Source organism: Protopterus annectens, chromosome 1.part0, assembly GCF_019279795.1.
Source record: "Protopterus annectens isolate FY-2018-M chromosome 1.part0, PAN1.0, whole genome shotgun sequence".
In the NCBI taxonomy this organism is placed as follows: Eukaryota; Metazoa; Chordata; order Ceratodontiformes; family Protopteridae; genus Protopterus; species Protopterus annectens.
The window spans coordinates 985,479,635-985,501,633 of NC_056725.1; positions in this window are offsets into that span (position 1 = coordinate 985,479,635).

A 21,999-nucleotide genomic window follows, 5' to 3' on the forward strand; every position below is an offset into this window, starting at 1 on the left:
TGCTGGGAAGAACAAGGGCTGTTGGCTACGGAGTGATTAAGGCACTTTTAAGCAGTTGTAAGTGGGTTTGCATGGTATGGTCAGGTTAACTATACTGACAGACAGCCTTAAAAGTTCTTAATCTGTGTAGGCATCTCTTAGCACCACACAGACAGGCTTACCACTGCTTACTCCCATTTACCCTTGTGCTTATTTCTTTAAAACAAAAGAAAAAAGGGGTGACAGGAAAGTGGTGAAAAAAGGGGGCAAGCAGATGGAAAAACAATATGAAAGATTTCTGGGGATGTGCAGGATGGGTGTAGGGGAAAGTCCATAGCTGTCCATTTCTTCTACAGCAATAGCTGCGCATATATACTGAATTTGGAGGTAGATCTGGACACTCAAACCCCTGAGAGATGGGTGAGGACAGCAATAATGTGGTGTGAAGCCAATTAGACCAGATTACATATGTCCAGTGGACATGTGTGTGAAATGGACAGCTATGTTTGGGGCAACAATCTTTTTGGTTGGGCATATTGCCTTTTTTTTCTAAGGTGAGAGTGGGATATTGGGAATGGAGAATGGATAGTAGGTATGTTTGCGGAGGTAGTTTGGGTAGGAAGACAGACAAGACAGCAATCAGGGGTGGTATTTGACACATGTGGGGGGTAAACTCCTTGGATGGGGAAGGGTGTTTGGTAATCAGAAGCACACAAGCCCCCAAATGAATACAGTGAGACTGTGGTCCCCATCCATGGGCAGTCATCACTGCACCTTCATGGTGCCAAAGATGGCTGTGCTGTGGGCTGAACAAGAGGGGCAGGCTGACCCTCTATATGCACCATGTTGCTCTCAAGCTGGCATAACAGACCTCCCAATTCTTTGTGGAGCTTGCTACACACCAGACCCTAGACCTGGCTTCAGGTGACAGGATCCTGTCTGCGCCTGCACCCAGAGGGGACGAGCCCCATCCCTTGAGGAAGTTCCACCCAAAGGTGGTGCAGGATCAGCAGATGAGGATGTCCTTGGGTGGGTCCCAGATGTGCTGGGGCCTGGTCCACAGCCATATGAGGTAGGAGAGGCAGATCCACTGGGATCGACCTTCCAAGACATGCTATGGTGTTCCAGTTTTAGACCATATGTTAGTTAGTGTTGGAAAACACATTCGATGATTAGTTATAACAGCATGCATGAGTATTTCCACTAACCCAAAACAACAGATTTGGAACATTTGCATAGCAGACAGAACACATGCATATATGGAGCCACAGTGAGCTTTACACTGGCATGCAGGTTACATTGATAACAACAGGCCACCAACAATAGTATTTGAACAGGGAACATTAACTGGAAAATATTTCAACATTTTAGAACAATAGGACAAATGTCCCAACGGTAGTTTGGGGGAAAACATACCCATTCATTTATGTGTTTAGATTATTGGGGAAGATAAGGTGGGGGAAGAGAGGGAGATGTCAATTAACAAATGCAGATTCTTGCAGTGATCACAGCTTTAATGATCATTGCTCTAATCATTACTCTACAGGTATTATTCTTACAACAACCTACGACCTTGGGTTGGGCAGTGGTATGTTTGTACACAGTGTATAATTACAGCCTTCTTACAGCTACTTTATACCTTCTCTTACCTGGACGACCTGTGGAGGAAATTTCTGTTAACACTACCTGACTGTTTCTACCCATATTCACATAGTCAGGGTTAGATATGTGCACTTATAGTGTGTCTGTGAGTGTGTGTGTGTGTGCGTGTGTGTGTGTGTGTGTGTGTGTGTGTGTGTGTGTGTGTGTGTGTGTGTGTGTGTGTGTGTGTGTGTGTGTGTGTGCGTGTGTGTGTGTGTGTGTGTGTGTGTGTGTGTGTGTGTGTGTGTGTGTGTGTGTGTACTACTGCCATACTCTGCCTTGATTTCTATTTGTCACCCTGGTTGTTGGCAGCAGGGACCAGTAGCTGTGACAGCATGACACTTTTGAACATTTCTTAGGGGAGACCACTTGGTGTATGTCCTTATCTTGCTGACATTTGCAGCCTTGGGCTTGGAACATGGGTGCTGGACACGGTATAACTGCAGCCTTCTTATAGCTACTTTATACCTTCAATTACCTGGAAGACCTGTGGAGGAAATTTCTGTTAACACTACCAGACTGTTTCTACAAATATTCACAAAATCCTAGGTGAAATTATGCATACAGCTTACTACCACTCCCGGAATTCAAACCATGGCTGTTTCTGCAAAAAACACAAGTTTGTGCTACATCAGAATGAGAAATTGATAAACTGCTGTCTCTTCCTTTAATGTTTTCTGTCTAATTCTCTCTGGGTTGTACAATCTGACCTTGTAATTGTGACATTCTTATACATGCATTCCTATACATACCTTTTGACATAGCACAGTATGGAAAACAGTGGTTAACACAACATTACTATTCAGATATCAGATCTTGGTTCATGAAACATTTCATATCAGTTAATCTCGTTTCTTACAGAGGCACTACATTTGTCAGATGAGACTCCATCCGAAGGTGGTGCAGGATCAGTAGATGAGGATGTCCCGGGGTGGGTCCCAGATGTGCTGGTGCATGGTGCCACAGCCAGATGAGGCAGGAGAGTGGATCCACTGGGATCGGCCTTCCCAGACATGCTATGGTGTTCCAGTTTTAGACCATATGTTAGTTAGTAATGGTAAACACATTCTAGGATTAGTTATAACAGCATGCATGAGTATTTTCATTAACCCAAAACAACAGATTTGAAACATTTGAATAGCAGACAGAACACATGCATATATGGAGCCACAGTGAGCTTTACACTGGCATGCAGGTTACATTGATAACAACAGGCCACCAATGATAGTATTTGAACAGGGAACATTAATTGGAAAACATTTAAACATTTTTAGAACAATAGGACAAATGTCCCAATGGTAGTTTGGTGGAAAACATACCCATTCATTTATGTGTTTAGATTATTGGGGAAGATAAGGTGGGGGAGAGAGAGAGAGATAGAGACAGATGTCAATTAACAAATGCAGATTCTTGCAGTGATCACAGCTTTAATGATCATTGCTCTAATCATTACTTTACAGGTATTATTACAACAAACTACGACCTTGGATTGGGCAATGGTATGTTTGTATACAGTGTATAATTACAGCCTTCTTATAGCTACTTTAGACCTTCTCTTACCTGGACGACCTGTGGAGGAAATTTCTGTTAACACTACCTGACTGTTTCTACCCATATTCACATAGTCAGGGTTACATATGTGCACTCATACTGTATGTGTGTGTGTGTGTGTGTGTGTGTGTGTGTGTGTGTGTGTGTGTGTGTGTGTGTGTGTGTGTGTGTGTACTACTGCCATATTCTGCCTTGATTTCTATTGGTCACCCTGGTTGTTGGCAACATGGACCAGTAGCTGTGACGGCATGACACTTTTGAACATTTCTTGGGGGAGACCACTTGGTGTATGTACTTATCTTGCTGCATTTGCAGCCTCGGGGTTGGACCATGGGTGTTGGGCATGGTATAACTGCAGCCTTTTTATAGCTACTTTATACCTTCTCTTACCTGGAAGACCTGTGGAGGAAATTTCTGTTAACACTACCTGACTGTTTCTACACATATTCACAAAATCCTAGGTGAAATTATGCAAACAGCTTACTACCACTCCCGGAATTCGAACCATGGCTGTTTCTGCAAAAAGCACAAGTCTGTACTTCATCAGAATGAGAAATTGATAAACTGCTGTCTTTTCCTTTAATGTTTTCTGTCTAATTCTCTCTTGGTTGTACAATTTGACCTTGTAATTGCGACATTCTTATACATGCATTCCTAAACATACCTTTTGACATAGCACAGCATGGAAAACAATGGTTAACACAACATTACTATTCAGATATCAGATCTTGGTGCATGAAACATTTCATATCAGTTAATCTCCTTTCCTTCAGAGGCACTACATTTGTCAGATGAGACTTGATTGTTTAATGCTTTCAGAGCTGTAGTTGCTGTGCACAACCTGTACGCATTTCAATTCATACAATACTAGAGTAAACACAACCAGTCCAAAGTTTTGTATTTTATTGACAAGCAGTTTTATTTATATATAACCTATATGAGACTATTATTGTAATGTTGTCTGGGTTATTCAGTACAAACCATACCCATTTTTAATACTGCAAGGTGACATCCTACTCCTTTATATTTATTTGGTATGAATAATACAAGCTAGATTGTTACTCACCAGCCTCATGACACAGCCTTTGCAATCTGCTTGCATGTGCTTCCTGGTTTACAGCCTGCTTAGCTGGAGCTGTAAAGAAGATAGAGAAACATTTATGCATACCTATCCATTACATTCACAGGCTGGACTTTGGTAAATAGTTATTGATGTGAATACTTACACACACCTGGGACATTATTCCTCTGCCATGCTTCTTGGACCCATAGGCCCAAAAGCTCTCTCTTCCTCCTCTTCAAGTCAGCATAGTGTTGCTGGACCTGCTCACCAGTCCAAGGGATGCCACTGGCACTGGTAAGATTGTGGGCGAGACTTTCCCAGGCCTCAGCTTTGTACTGGGATCCCTGGTACTGGTCCTGCAGCAGTCTGACATCATGGTTTTTAACAAGGAGTCCTACCATGACCTTGGACTTCTATATGCCCCAGCGCTGTGCCCAAAAATGCATACCCTCTCCAACACCAGCCATACTGCCTATAGTGGGGAGCTACAACTGGTTATGAACTGTATTCCCGTCTGTGAGGTTTAGATATGGCTGATTTCCCACGCTTTGCTGTGATTGGATGGTTTTAAATATGTAACCTTAGCTAAGTGCCTGGCAAACCCGCTTAGCTGGTTCGAGTACTGCTTAGAGGGGTACATGCTAACCACTGCTTACCAGAGCACAAATCAAGTTAGCTACACTTAGAATTTACATATAAGCATTGCTTATTCTGGCTAAGCATAGCTGAGCACAAGTTAGCATTGTTCAGCTTTCCTTTTACAGATTATCAGCATTGTGGGGTTGATTCCTCATAAATAGCATATTATGATATGTATGTTTACCTTCCATTACATCCCCCTATGTGCTTTCATTACAATGCATTATTTTGTGGCTATGCTGTATGGGACACTTGTGTTTTTGTGGGTGTTTCACATCTGTACTACACTGACATCTCACATTTGGACCTGCTACAATACCCTGGTTAACAAATATATATATTATTCACTACCTACTGATAACAAAATATATTTTTATGCTTTTTTAACAGATAAAAATGAATAGACTGAATGAGGACTCGAACCAGGAATATCTGCTTGTTAGGCAAAAGCTCTAACTACTACATTACTTCACTTTACACTTCTTTCACCATATATTTCTATTTAGCTCACTGGGATGTGTAAGCTAGGCTGAGCATAGCTGCATGAGATGCACTCCCACTCAGCTACTCTTAAACTTTATTGCAGATAGAAAAAAATTATATATGCGTTTTATTTTTATTCACTGTGGGGGTCTGCACATTGCTTTCTGCACCATTATCTCTATATTGCTCTCTTACAAACTTAGAAAGTTGATAGACTAACAATCTTTGATGTAGCATGATTTTTCTGAAGGGTATGATGTCTGGAACTCATTATTTTCTACTTCACTGTTAATGCTTTTCCAGTAATTTGCAAGATCACCATCATGTTCTGGACTGTGGACCACGAATTTGGGGCACAGATCTGCATACCTCTCAACAGTCCAGATTTTGACTGAATGTCCAGAGTTTTGGCCCATATTTTTGTCCTGTTCCTCTTTTTTCCTGACAAGTCACTGGGATGATCTCAGGATTGAAGTCACTAAATAATGACATAGCATTGAGTTTCCTTGAGAATGTTAAAACAAACCATGTTACTCTCTAACAGCTTAGTTTATAAGGGCAATATTTAAAATATGTCCCTATTTGTCCCTCAATTTTTGTGAGCTTTGTCCAGATTTCTGGCATTAAGAGGTTGAGATGTATGCAGATCTGGAAATTCTGCAAAAATCTGTATGGTTGAGAGGTACAGTGTGCATTTGCACTCATTTCCTGCTTCTGCAGAATGAGGATATGCCATAAGGTGCTTTAGCAATACAGGGTGTGTGTCACATAAGCTGTGACAAACCCCCTGTATTACTTTCCTGTTTGCCAGTTTTATTTTAGTGTCCACGGACACTGAGATGATTTATTTTACATTTTGGTGTCTGTGGGCAATTAAATACTTGCATAATATTAGAGCTACACTCTAATATTATGCCAGTATGGCTTAGGAAGTGCCATACAGCACTTTCTGAGCACAGGGTGTGTGTTTAATGTCACAGACACACCCCCTGCATTCATACACGGATCATGTCCATGTAGCGCATACAGCAGCGTGTCTTCATTAATATGCAAAGCGCGCTGCTGCTCTACACAGCCACGATCCACTCCATGCAGGAATAGCACTATTCCTGCATGAAGCTTAATGAATTCTGGGGATAGATTTAGTAAAGTAGAGGCGGTTACATGACATGAGAAAAGAACACATTATTGTAGATTTAGCCAACTAGTGAAAAGAGTACAATAGAGGGTCATCCAATTTATTTCAATCATTTTTCAAAATGTGTTTTGCTACAAAGATTGCAGTTCATACAGATCATTAATGAGTGACAACACTGCAAAATTATATGGAATCTATTTGATCTGGTGGTACTCTAGGGATTTTTTCAAAGGGAATACTAGTTTTGAAATACTTTCCAAACAGTTATAATTAAGTAAAAACATACAAGAATTCCTCTCATGCATCCATTGTTGAACCAGAAGATAAATATGATACCTAGATTGTTGAAAAAAAGAGATGAAGAGCTGGATTCCTTAAAGTTCATGGAAGGTAGTTATGGAAAATGTAGCATGCCAAAGGAAGACTCCAGCATACATGCTGCAGACGTGATTCCAAAAGACAAGCTGAAGGCAGACCAACAACTTAAGTATTCAGTGTAGAATAATTAGGGATTCTGTGCACACCAATGTGATCCAAAACACATCATGTGCTCTCAACACAACTCAAATGCAGTAAACAGCTACTCCAATTCCACTTCCAAAATTCTCATGGCATATATTACATACCACAAGGATATTAGGCAAATACTACCAACTACATCAAAATACATAGCAAAACTGAAAATAAAAAAATGTAACAATGCAACCTGCTGTTAATATACTGTAATGAGCAGCAGTGATGCGAGACGTAAATGAGGATGTGGCTGTGCATCCTAAAAGGCAGCCAGCTAGAATCAGAGCAAAGCTACAAATAAACCAGTTGTCAAACCAGCAAATTATCAGCAGATACTGTCTAGACAGACAAATGGTTCAGGCTGTCTGTAGCATGTGTGCCCCCCCAAAATGTCTGTGCAGATCATGCAAGTAAACCCCATTCCCCTTAAAAACCAAAGCATGCCTCAGCCTGGGTATACTCACATCTAGGACTTTCCAGAGACAGAAGGAGTATAATGTGGGACTATCACATATAGCTGCCAGTCGTATCCTGGCCAACTTTCTGACACAATGTGCAGCAAGGTGGATGGCTACCTACCCTTCCCATCCACACCCAGGGAGTGCAGAACTGTAATACACCAGTTCTACAACATCACAGAGTTGCTCCATGTACTCAGTGCAATAGATTGCACACACATAACTATGAAGACACCAGCACATTTAGAAGCAGACGGACACACAGACATAAAAGGCTGGCCATCCATTAACTGACAAGTTGTGTGTGCAGCAGATGGCAGCATAACAAACATCATGGCAACACACCCTGGAAGTGTCCATGATGCTGCCATTTGGAGAAAAAGTGGACTTAGGAATGCATTCCAAGAAAGGTGAAATACCTGAGAAACTATTACTGGGTAAGTACAAGAACACATTTAGGATGTAACTGAAAGATCCCCCTGTCAGCAATATCCAGTCTGAACAAAAGTGTTTTTACTGCCCCAACTGTTGACTGTGGTTATCATCTTAAGCTGTGGCTAATGACTCCATACTGTGATCCATTCATCCCTGCACAGGAGGCCTACAACAGAGCACATGCAACAAAAACAGGAACACCACAAAGTATCTGTTTAGTATACTGAAAGCTAGCTTCAAATGTCTGGAAACACCTGGGGGTGCACTGCAATACAAATCTGAAAAGACAGCACAAATGATAATGGTTTGTAACTAGAGCACATGGCAGACTTTCAGCTGCAGGTGTGGGTGAACTACCTCAAGAACCACAAATGTCTGAAAAGGGCAACCCTCTGTTATTGGAGGAGGAGCAGGAGGATAAAGGGGACAGAAGGCACAAGTGTAGGCAATGTAGGTTGTGACCACAGGCCCAGGCTACATGGCAGCTTCTGACCCAGATATTTGAGTCATGGCAAGCCACATGTACATGAGTACACAGATTAAACATTGATGTTCACTCATTCTGTTTATCACTGTATATTCAACAATAATGGATAAGTATCAGTGCTACACTTACATATCTGTACAATATCATAACACAAAAAAATAAAAATCAAACACAATATACAGACAATTTTATTTCAGAAAGACATATCACAGCACATCAGTACTGAAATAATATGAATCAACTATGCATGCTACACTGTTGGACACACTCTAACACAGTCTTGGTTGAACTTGCTGAGATCTCACACTACATTTTGCCCTGCTACGAACATATACACACATATTCTGCCCTGTTTGCTCCATGGAGAAGATAGAGGGGTGTACAACACCATGTTCAGATGAAGGAGAATGACTTTCAGTTGAAGGCCTTGTGACTGATGGGACCTCAGCAAATGTACCAGCAGTTGACATTTGTGCAGGTTGGACCACAGACAAGGATTCACAATGGCCAGTGGTGGTTCTGCAGACAAGTGGCCTGCCTCTCACAGGTTGCAATCTTCTGTGCATACTCATGGATTTCAGAATCCTGTTAGTACTACAAAACTGCTGTAGTTCTGTAGAGGCCAGGTTTTCCGCACTATACCATAGCTAGCAGACTCTCATTCTGTCCAGCCAATGTAGGTATAATCTCACTGTGTCTGCACTCTTATCCTTTATGCATGTCATGTAGCTGGTGTGTCACATGATCTCTGGCAAGGGCAAGTGCATGAATGTCTAATCAATGGCATAGCCATGCCAATTCATTTGCCTGCAGCAGGAGATACACAACCTCTGATACTTGGCCATGTCCAACATCTGATCAGCTATGTCTACAATGACAATCTGTGTCTGGTTGTTGTGTGGATCTACCAACAGCAGTGCTCTCAACCCTGGTGTTCTGACCAATGGCCTCACCATTTTCAACATCCACTGTGTCATCCTCCTCTGAATCCATCAATAATTGGGCCTCCACATCTGAGGATACATCTGGTACAACATCTGTGTCAACCTAACAGACAGACTCACCAAAAAACTTAATTTCCTCTGTGCCAGGGGACATACTACCATGCTGAGACACATCATGGCACATCATGATCACTGGATGGGCTGCTGGATGATAAAAGCAGTGGATGTGCTACAAGCTAAAAAGACACATATCAGGACAATGTGCCTACAGCACATATGATGAATATAAAACACTGGCATATGCATTTCATTGTAATGTTAAAAATAATACTGACTTCACTTGCAGTCTAACAGAATGTACATACCATAACTACATAATCTATTAACATGGCCAACATATATGTGATGCATACAAACTTAGCAACACACTTGGCAAACATTACATAGGATTAGGATGTTGTTGTTCATCCATTGTGCTGAACTTTAACTAGTGTAGGGAAAAAAAGGCTTTACAAATCACATAATTCACAAAACATACCAGGTGAACACAATTAAAAAAGACTGAATGTGTGACATACACATACCACTTCTATGTGCGCTTGAGGATTCCTGCTGTGTAGAGGTTGTGGTTTGTACTGCAGATACTCCAGTGGGAAAGTAAACAAAAAGTCAGCACAATTAAGTAGTTCTTAAAACTAATACTGACAACATCACATATAGAACACAGTAATATTGGTTGCAAATACCCAAGTGATGTACATTGCAAATGTACACCAGAAGGGTTTGTATTGACAAATACTGACAAAGATTGCAGTAATTTTATGTGATAAACATCGCTGAAACCGCTGACAATGCCACTGTAACATAACTGGTCTTTTTATCATTTGATAATGCATGGCTTGTCCCTCACCTAGCTGTATCTGTAGTGTTCAAGGTTATGAAAGCAACAGTGTAACAGTAAACAAAAGTGTCATTATGTGAGATGTGGGCACAAAAAAGTAGTTTGCACAGCAACAGTATAGAGACACTCACCTGCTGTTCCCTGCTGTAGGCCGGAAGAAGATGGATCTGTGAATATTAATGCAATAAATGGTAGAGCTGCTGCACTGTTCTGTCTGTAACTTAGATCTACCAATACATGTAATTAATTATACCTACGCTCATTATCATCACTTTGTGTGGAAGTTTGTTCACAGTTCAACTCTGCTGCTGTAAATCAAACACAGGACTACATGAATGTGCATGCCTAAGCAATGTGCACTAATTGCCAAAATTCTCATTCCTGTTTTGAACATGGATACATACATGTCCATGCTGGAACCCATACTTCATTCCCACTACTAGAGATTCATCACTCCACTCTCACTCAGTGCATTGAGGTCTAAAAAATTCTGATGTCATCAGGGGTGTCAGTAGTGGTGCACCACTGGAGGCATCCCTCAACCTCTCATAATGTGTGACCCTGTGTTTGCACAAAGAATCATATCTGAGTAGTGATGTCTACAGGCCTTACTGGATTGGTTGTGGCCTACAATGGCATTGATCATATTGGTGAGGTCCATCCATATTTAATTTCTCCATGCAGTATCTATTGAATGGCCAAGGAGTCTCCTTCCATGTTAGTAGCAAGCATCAATGAAGATGTCATTTTCCTGGGGAGAAAGTTGTCACCCCTAGAACGGTCGGTCATCTGGAAAACATTCATACACACATGATAAGACTCATGGATAAGCACAGTTATACATCTGAGTGAATGAACAGCTTATGTCAAAATAAACAGTATGCATTCCAGTGCAATGAAAACATCTGTATAACACCATCTGTGAGAAATACTGACATGACAAAAGTATTGATAATGGCATCAAACAACATAATTTGTAATATCTGTATACTTTGTGACTGGAATTAGAACCCCTGACATCACATATATATTGAATACACCTCCCAAGACAAGAGCAGCAAGCCACCACAGTCTTCTTGCATTTTACATTGAAATACTAAATCACTTAACAATAAAACAACTTACAGAAAGTGGTAGAATACCTTTGGATCCATAGGTAGTACTGATAACACCTTTGTTATGAAGCATCATTGAAGAAATATTTGTAACAGCATAACAATATGGTATAATACTATCTAGGATTCATGGTTTAATAAATATCCATAACATCAATAACACATACTAGATACAGATACTGTCATAATCTGTAGGCTTCTGTTGCTAGACCACAGAGTGCAAGGAATTACCAGTAAGAACTGGATTATCAGTAAATCCTCTCTATATACTGTTATCGTTTGCAGTAGAAGTAGAAGTCTGTCTATACAACTGCATAGGGTCTATATTATATGAACAAAAGTTCAGAATATCGAACGCTCTAAAGAGCAAAAATGCCGGACCTCAAACTCCTTATTTTGGGGTGCTGCACCCCCGAACCCCCCTTCTAAATATATATATCAACTCTAAGATTGCACTACAGTGAGGAAAGGGCAAATATTCCTCACTTTCACTGTACTGCAATCCCACAAGACGCACTTTGAGGTCCAGCATTTTTGCTCTTCAGAGCTTTCGATATTCTGAACTTTCATTCATATAATATAGACCCCAACTGCAGATGAGATGGAAGTAAACTATTTAGAAGAGCAACATCTGTATACATAAATTTCAAGACATCATCACACTAGGAACTTATGACAACTTCTGTAAAACTTAAGATATGGATTAAATATGACTTTAAACATGCACCTTTTGAAAAGATTACTGTTAGCAGATGTACTAATTACCACTACAGAAATTCCTCCATTTCGCAATGTTTCATAACATTTAAATGCATAATTTCACATATCCATTGTCCTCGTGCATCACTGACACCCATAGCACCTAGGCCATGGGTGACTGCACATTTTGTAGTTTTCCATATATGTACCACTATTTGACCAATATATATATATATATATATATATATATATATATATATATATATATATATATATATATATAAACAAACAAGAAGCATAAAAAGCTTATTAATCAGATGAAATTTTGAAATTAAAATATTTGATAAAACAAGCATCAGAAAAGAACATAAGGGGTTTAGAATTACCTCAGAATTGCGAAATGAGCATGTTTAGAGTTAAAATGAGCATAAGGAAATATAATGGGCAAGAAAAGAGATTAAATGAGAAAATTTATTCTACCAAAGGGCAAAAAGGGCACATTAAGTATAAATAAAGCCAGGCAACTGCATGTTTTTTGGTGAATTACTGTGTTTTGGCATAAACTACCCCTTTGCATTGATTAGAGCTCTGAATAGTATAACTAGAGTTATTCTAAGTATCTCAAAGTGTGCAAAAGTGCTTACATTATGTGTTTCTTACTGTGCATTTATTCCAAAGAGTTTGTTGTCTGCAAAGTACCACTATTTCTTAAAGTGCAGTCAAATACAGCCATTTCGAAAAGTTTCTTGTGCTGGGTGTATCTATTCACAGAGTGCCGCCATTACAGCCATTTTGGGGAAGTTTCAGTGTGCTGTGTACTATTTATTCACAAAGTACAATAACTTCAAAATGTTTCTTACTCTGGGCTTCTTCTGCACATTTCATTCACACAATGCAGTTATTTTGAAATGTTTCTTACAATGATGATAACTAACTTTTACAGTACAGTACTTTCAAGAGTATTCTTGTGCTCAGGAGTCTTATTTCACAAAGTTCAGTTATACAGAAGCTTGTTGTACTACTGGGCATAATTACAAATACTGGCATAAATTTCTGACATATGTATATGTGTGTGTTCTTGCATACTGGCAAAAGTTTTCTCTGAGATATATTAATATGGCAGATGGCTTTCAAAAACCATTACCACGTGTATTTGATCAGAATATGGCAGAGAATTGGAGAATATGCGACAATAATATGATATATTCATAAAAGCAGCTTATTCTGATAAAGATGCATGCACCAGGGCATTCATTTTGCTAAACCTAGCAGGGTCAGAGGCCATTGAAAGGGAGCGTTCATTTGTATATGCACCAGCAGTGTATGAAGGTGAAGAGGAAAATTGTCATGCTATTGTGCAGGCTCAATCAAGGGAAGACCCGGAGAGTTTGAGGCACACATTCAGAGAGATGTGTAACCCCCAGACCAATTTTACACTGGAGAGGCATTTGTTTTATAAAAGAGATCAGAAACAAGGAGAAACTTTTGCAGCTTATATTACTGACATGAGGAACAAAGCTAAAACGTGTAAGTTTGGTGATTTAAAAATGAGTTAATAAAGGGCTGGCTCATGTGTGGTATTAATAGTGCTGTTGTGAGAAAGATTTTGCTTTGTGACAATGATTTAATGCTGAGCAAAGCTATTGAGATTTGTCAAATCCATGAAGCTACAGAAAGGCACATGAATTTGCTTGCAAGTAATAAGAGCATGGTTCTTGCAGGCTCCATAGCAAATGTAGACAGCATGCAACATGTGCCAGGCAAACAGCCCTAAACCCATGGCAGCTACAACCCCTGTGGGTTTTTCTAGGTGGTCCCATAATCTTCCGGCAGGTTCTAAGACTAGTTCAGTTAAAGGAGCATGCTCAGTGCAGTAAAAGGGTGAATCAGCAAAACTCAAGTCAAGTTTTATTGTTAACTGTCACAATGTTGGTGCCAACCATTAGTCTAAAAGAGAAGAGTGCTTAGCATGTGGTCAGCAATGCCATAAATGTAAGAAATGGAACCATTTTCAAAAATGTTGTGAATTGATCAAGTAGAACTGCAATAGTCTACTTTCTATGTAGATGGTGTGTCAGTAGTGGCAAAGAATGAAGTTTTGGTACTGTCCAGATCAATGGTAAGCCCACTGAGCTCAAAGTAGACACTGGTTGAAAGTGTAATGTTATGTCTGCAGATACTTTTGCTAAAGTGAGAACTGGTGAACAACTAAATGTGACCAGGTTTGCGAAACTTGTTGCTTATGGAGGTGAAGAAATTCAAATCGAAGCCTCAGTAGTGCTTTCTTGTTATGTGCAAAGAACTGCTGTAGCTTATTATTCTTATGTAGTCTGAAGATGCGTGTAGTCATTGTTGGGTCTCAGAGACAGTTTGAGAATGAATCTGCTTTCTTTTACCAAAGAAGTTCATCAAATAAGCACATGTCCCAGTTTCAGCTTCACTAACACTATTTTTTCAGTGTATGCTGATGTTTTTGATGACAAGTTGGGCAAACTTCCAGTTATGTATTCTGTGAAGTTGGACCCAGAGATCAGTCCAGTGGTCAGACCAGCAAGAAAAGTTCCAATAGCCATGCAGCATAAAGTCAAAGCTCAGTTGTCAAAATGGTGCAGCAAGGTGTGATTTGTCCAGTTACAGAACCAACCAAATGGGTGCCGGCCATGGTAGCAGCTCACAAAAAAGGCTCAGATGAATTCAGAATATGCATTGACCCAAGATATTTGAAGAAAGCATTAAAAAGACCTTATCATCCTAAGTGTGCAGTTGAGGAAGTTAAAGCTCGAATGCCACTGTTTTTTTTTTTTGTCTTAGATGCAAAAACTTCATTTTGGCAAGTGATGCATGTTCACAAATCTTCATTACTGACTACATTCAGTACCTCATTTAGAAGATACAGGTTTCTCAGGATGCCATTTGGAATAAATTCTGCAAGTGAAGTTTTCCAGCGTGCAATGGAGCTAATTTTTTCAGGTTATCGATGTGCCATAATAGTAGAAAATTTGTTAATCGGAGGCAATGGTGAAGCAGAGCATGACAGAAACCTTAAGAGAGTTCTAGATGGAACACATGAAGTGAACTTGAAGCTCAACCCTCTAAAGTGCAAATTCAGACTACCAGAAGTTACATATGTAGGTCATTTATTTACTAGCATTGGCTTGAGACCAGACCCATCAGCAGCCATTCTTGAGATGTCAGCACCAGATAATGTACAAGCTCTACAATGTTTTCTTGGTATGGTCAACTATTTAGGCAAGTTTATACCAGACTTCAGCGAGTTGACAGCACCTTTGAGAGAGATAACATGTAAGAATGTTACATGGTTATAGTTAGAACATCAACAGAAAGCATTTGAAGACCTTAAGCAAAACATTGCTACTCCACCTACATAAAGATACTATAATGTCAACAAACCAGTAACTCCTTCCTGTGATGCTTCAAGATTTGGTTTAGGTGCAGTCATTCTTCAAGAGGGTAGACCAGTAGCCTATGCATCTTGAGCATGTACTTAAATTGAAATGTAATATGCTCAGATTGAGAAGGAACATTTGACTATAGTGTTTGCATGTTCCAAGTTTCATGATTATATCTATGGTCAAGATATTCAGATTGAAACTGATCAACCTCTGGTTAGATGCCTATGCATTCAGCTCCAGCAAGATTACAAAGAATGATGCTTAAATTGCAAAAGTACAACTTCAAAATGGTCTATACAAAAGGCAAACTTCTTTTTCTGGCTGATGCCTTATCCAGATCACCCAGAAATACAACGGAACAGCTTGACACAGAGAATTTTGACTTTGATATTATGGAAGTGCATAATTTTTCTACCACAAGACTTGATGAGCTAAGAGATCACACAAAGACTGATCCAGTTTTGCAAAAGCTCAGTCACTACATCAATGATAGATGGCCACCAAAGCAATCTAGTGTACCACCAGAAGTGCAACCCTAATTTCCTTACAGAGATGAGATGTTGATGGAAGATGGCATTATTTTCAAAGGTCCTAAAATTGTTGTCCCTGCTTCCTTACAACACAATTACATCCAGATTTTGCATTGTGGTTCTGAAGCTACCAAAAGAAGGGTGAGGACTAGTATTTTGTACTTCTCTAGCAAAACACATTGATAAAGACATTTCTTCTTGTTCAGTATGTAATAGTACTAAACTGCATTTGCAGAAAGAACCACTTCATGTAAGTCAAGTTCCTGAATTACCTTTGTCAACAATAGCCACTGACATATTCGAGTGGAACAATCAACATTACTTGGTACTGGTAGACTCTTATTTGAACTGGTTTGAGATCGCTCTACTACCTAACCTAACTTCCACCACTAATGTTACTAAGTTGAAATATCATTTCTCAGTCAAAAGCTTATCTCTGACAATGGTACCCAATTTACCAGTCAGTTATTTCAAAAATTTGCAAGAGAATGGGACTTTGTACATGTCACTAGCAGTCCTGAATATCCACAGTGAAATGGGCTAGCTGAACATGCAGTGCAGACTGCAAAGCAATTACTTCAGAAGTCAAAGCATGATAATACCAATGCCTTTTTGAATTTACTCAATCTCAGAAACATACCCTATGATGATATACGTGTCTCACCTGCTCAGAGACTTCTATCCAGGCAAACCAGAACAACATTGCCTATTAGTTCCAGTTTGTTGAGGCCTAAAGCTAAAAACTACAAAGCTGTCAAAGCTCGATTATTTAGAAAGTGTTCTTTCCAGAAGTCCAGTTACAACAAATCGAGCAGATTTCTTCATCCGTTGAAAGGAGGAGAGACAGTGAGGATGCAAACAGTGAAAGGTTTTGACCAGATTGGTCAAGTAACAAGTATATGTGCAGAGCTGAGATCCTATTTTGTGAACTCTGAGGGTGTGGAGTAGAGGAGAAATCATAGACATCGTCTTCCTGCATCAGAACCAATATTGCAGCATTGTTGCTGTGATACAGTCTCTAAATTTCAAAGCAATTCAGACGATGTTCCTGATCCAGAACATGTCTTGATTCTCACTACCATTTCTGATGGTGTTCCTGATGTCCCTAAGGTTGAACATTCAGCAGAGACAATCCCAGTTGCTAAACCTAATTCCAGTTTCTATATCACACAATTTGGTCATATTTCCAGACCCAGTGTGAAATACATAGCAACTTGTATGTAGTTGTATATATGTATCTAGTTTTGTATAATTGCATGATGAAAATGATTTTGTATAAATTGCATGTTAGTCAGTTTCGTCAATATTGCATGACACATTTCTCAAAGAGGGAGGATTTAGAATAACTGGTGTTTTGTCATTTTTAAGAAGCATTTCTAAGACCTGAACGTGCATATAAATAGCAAGCACATGCTAGCTTCAGTGCCATTTTGTGAGAGCAGCCAGTGTGAACATCTATGTATAAGACATCTAGTTTGTATATAATTTAATGTTATTTAGCTTCATTTCTAATGTGTTTGTACATAATAAATCTGTTTGAATAGAACCCGCAATGTTCATCTACTTCATCATGACTAGATGAGCGACAGTGCCTTTTTGACTATGGGTTTGATTCCCATGTTGTTATTTTATTGAATAATTAAATAATGACCATGACTATGCCCTTTGAAGATGTACATATATTTTACTACATCAAACTACATAATTTCACATAGCCACTGTGCTCATGAATCACTGACAACTATAGCTCCTAGACTGCGGATGACTCCTCATTTTGGAGTTTTCCATTATAGTCTCACTGTATCACCTATTGGACTTTTACAAGGGGGAAGACATACAAGTATATAACTTACTTACATCATTCTTCCTACACAAGTACACATACACATTTAAATTAATGTACAAATTATTCCCTGTAACATTGGTTAAACATCTCTGGTTACATATGTGTTGATAGCTGTTATGTCCTCACTATGAGAAGTATAAAAATTGTATGCATTTTCTGTATTCTGCCATTCATCACAGGATTTCTAATCAACATCTGCAGTAACTGTTGCCATGAATGAAAGCCTAGTGCAATTTAGCTCTGGCTGTAAAACTGGCTAGTATGTCTATGTTTTGACATGTTGTGGGTTCAAAATCACGTCGGAAAACATGTTAGCTTTATCCATAACATTTTTTCAGAAATCGTATTCCAATAGTTTATATAATGTTTTATGTTATGCATGGTAATGACTCACTGATAGTTTTTCTAGGAATGATGCCTTAATCCGTAATGGCCTAACAACATCAGTTGTTGAACAACAATTTTTAAAGAGCAGTACCTATTTGGTTAGGGATTGCATGTACTGAGTGTTCGCTCAACCTGTAAGAATACGTGCCAACGTGTCTACATTTTGTGCTCTGTGTATTCATTTCTTGAAAGGGGACATATATAGCTTAAACTGTTATGCTGATGTCATATACTTATAGCAATTTTTTTGCAAAGCATTTTACACTTATGAATATTAATGTATAATCTGAGACTTATTGAAAATAACTCAGCTATTCGTTGACTTACTACTGATATAGCTGTAATCGGTAAAATTCCATTAACATCAGCTGTTTAACAGTGGTGCCAGTACATCTTGACAAATCATTATATTTTTGATGAATTTATTAGGTTAGTTTGTTTACAATGCTGTGAAGCACTGCTTTGTCATAACAGACTCAAACTGTAATTTTTAGGAGCTGTGATGGGCCCACTAACAGTTGCAATGAAGGGCAGGGAAGATGTATGTCTTTAATTAGTGATGCGCAGTTTCAAGGAATAATGGCCCTCACACATGCCTTTCTGTATCCATAATGTACAGCAACATTTATGGTTCTGTTCACACAAGCTGGATATTACAACTGTCTTACTGTATGAGAAATGGATTATCTCAATTACTGTTAATTTCTATAAACATAGTGCTGACATGAATGTAATTTGGAAACAGTTTAGCTACATGAGTGCCATATGTTCATATTTTGCAGTCCTAAGCCAAGATCAGTCTTAGTATACCATCACCCATCAGGATGATGTCATAACATTAACTCTTTTCAGTGCTGGGAAACATGGTTTCAATAGGTAAGATGTGTTAGGAAGACAGATAGGTCTTAAGTTTAGAAAATGAATGCAGGCTGCCCCTGTAGGTTTGAATCTCATGTCATCAAAGATGTTAACACCTGAAGGTTTTAATGCTAATTGAATTAAAATAAGGCTATCAAAAATAACAGCCTATGATATGTTTATCCTCATTATTTAATTAATAATTTTTAAATATTTTCTTTTTATTTCAGATGACGAGGATCACAGTCGCAACAGAGCGATGTGCATTGAGTGGATGTACAAGCTTGAGGAGCAGTGGAGGGAGAGAGGTATGTTGAATAGTTCACGTATATTATGACATGGAATGCATATTCTACTATTTTCAGGAATGTATGTTTCAAAAATACATGTTTATTGATTAAAAGACAGGAATACCCATCACGCATCAGTAAGGTAAGTGAAATCAGCAAACAGTAGCTGTCATTACAACTGTGTATAAAACTTATAATGTTGATGTATTTTGATCCATTTTGTCAGCACACATTTTTTATAAATACATCCATAACACAAAGAACAGTTTGTTGTGTCTTTCTGACACACAGATCATAGGGTGAATGATTTGCACCAAGTGTAAGTGTAGCTATTGTTTATGATGCATGGTTTGGTACACTTTAAGCCTGGCTGTGTTTTCTGGTAGTTGATCTGTTGTGCATAGCCTGCCTCTTCACAGAATGAATGGGACTCTGTGGTGACAGTATTAGCTGACTGTGTAGTGTGGCCTTCAGTTCAACATTGGTATTGTACCTACCTCACACACCATGTGTGTGTTTGTAAAAAAGTTGCTGTAGCCTGGATTGACTGACACTTGAGCAGGTACCCGTTTGATAGTAACAGTTCATAATCAGCATCGTTTCTTTCTCCAAACACTTGCTTTTTTTTTTTTTTTAAACACTGCAATATCCTGAGTTGACTAACACTTGAGCGGACACACATTTGATAGTAGCAGGTCATAATCAGCAATCATGTTCCAAAACATATAATTTGAAAGCCTTCTGATCCATAATTGTTTTGGATGAGAATGCATACAATTATACACATGCAATACTACTATTAACAGGTATACTACATTCTAATATGTGTACAGTTGTTTTGCTTGAACATATCACATTGTTTTTAGTGATGTACTCATTATATTGATGTGTGTTCAGCCAAATATCATATTACCTGCCTCAGAAGGTTGTCATATATTGTATCTATTATCCACAATAGTCTTTGATATCTTTCTTATCATTTATACAGTGGCATGTTGTGTCACTCATATACATTATTGAATGAAGACAATAAAATAGGTTTGTTGACCACACATGCAATTCCTTATTTGCCATTTGCATGACAGTATATGTGCATGTGATTGAAGACTGAAGATTTTAACTTGATTACCTAAAGACACAAACAAACCTATGCATGTTGATGTGAAATGATTGCACATTACTGTGTATTTGTGTGTTCTATATATGTCCAGTTTTGTGGACATCAGCAGGCATCTGCTCATTTGACATGCATTTTCCATTTGTTTAAATGGATGTCTTCTTCCCTTCTACAGCACCCATTGTGTTTTACATGGGCATTTGCATTGTGTCACCTTACCGTGTTCTGTTTTAACATGATGTGGTCCCAAGTCATCCACCTCCCTACCACTTTAATATGTTCCTAGTATTTATTTGCAGGTATGTTTGCCTTTGTCAAAACTACTGTCCATTGTCAGTTATTAATTTGAGACATTGAACATGTGCCAAATGAATGGCCATTTTACAATGTGAGACATGTGCATGCTAGCTGCTGGTTAATCCTTGTAATATATTGTTGCTTTCATTCTACTTGTGAGTTACCCACTGTATTTTGTGACATCCATGTGCACAACCTGCTATATTCAATATTCTGTCATGTCAGATTTTTTAACATATTCTTATACATATTTGGTGTATGTATGTATGTATGTGTATTTACCTTGACTTCATGTACATTCCATTTATGTTACTGACACACATATATACACATGTACACTTGTGTTTTGCCTTTGACATGGCATATGTGTGTAACAGACAAACATTTGGTTGTGTACACCTACTTGTATATGTAGCAGTCTTGGCTGAACTTCTGCAGTACTTCTGTTTGGAACTGTGCTTTGTTGTTTGTTTTTCACATGCATGATCATAGGTTTGTTTCTGTCTTCAAGAGATATATGCTATTGCATGATCTGTATATTTACTCATCTGTCATGTGGCTTAGCTAACACCTGCACTGCTGGTGAACTAACTGGATGTATGTATACTTATCCAATGTGTATTGTGATCCTAATTTATTACCCTGGATCAAACATGTGCCATTTGTCATACACATCCAGATATGACTGTCACACATTATGCTACATGTGTTAATGTGATAGTGCATAGGTAGATTTTCTTTTTCTGTGATTCACCATGGCTGGTATGCATTTCCCACTGTGTTTGACAACTTTTCATTGCCCGTGTTATGCAATGTGCTGGCTAAATTGTCCATACTGTTTTCTTTCTAGCCTTCGCCTGACGTGTGTTGTGCTATTTGTTATATGGGTATACCTGTTGTGCTTACCTTCACCTCCTCTCTCCCCATACTTACCTTTCCTTCCATTCTTTAAAAAAAATAAAAAATGGGCCCTATTCTCACTAAAAAAATTATTGCCTATACCTCTCTCACTCTCCTACAGATTTTCCTATTTCGACATTCCTCTTGTTTGTCCCTCTTCTTCCCCCATACCCCACATCTTCATTTCTATCTCCCACTTTCCTTGGGTGTGTGCATTACTTGTGTTCCCCGCACAAGTCCTGAACCCAGTTTTAGCAACTGTTAGCTATGGTGAAGTAGCCGTGAATGATCTTTGCTTTTATTTATTTATTTATT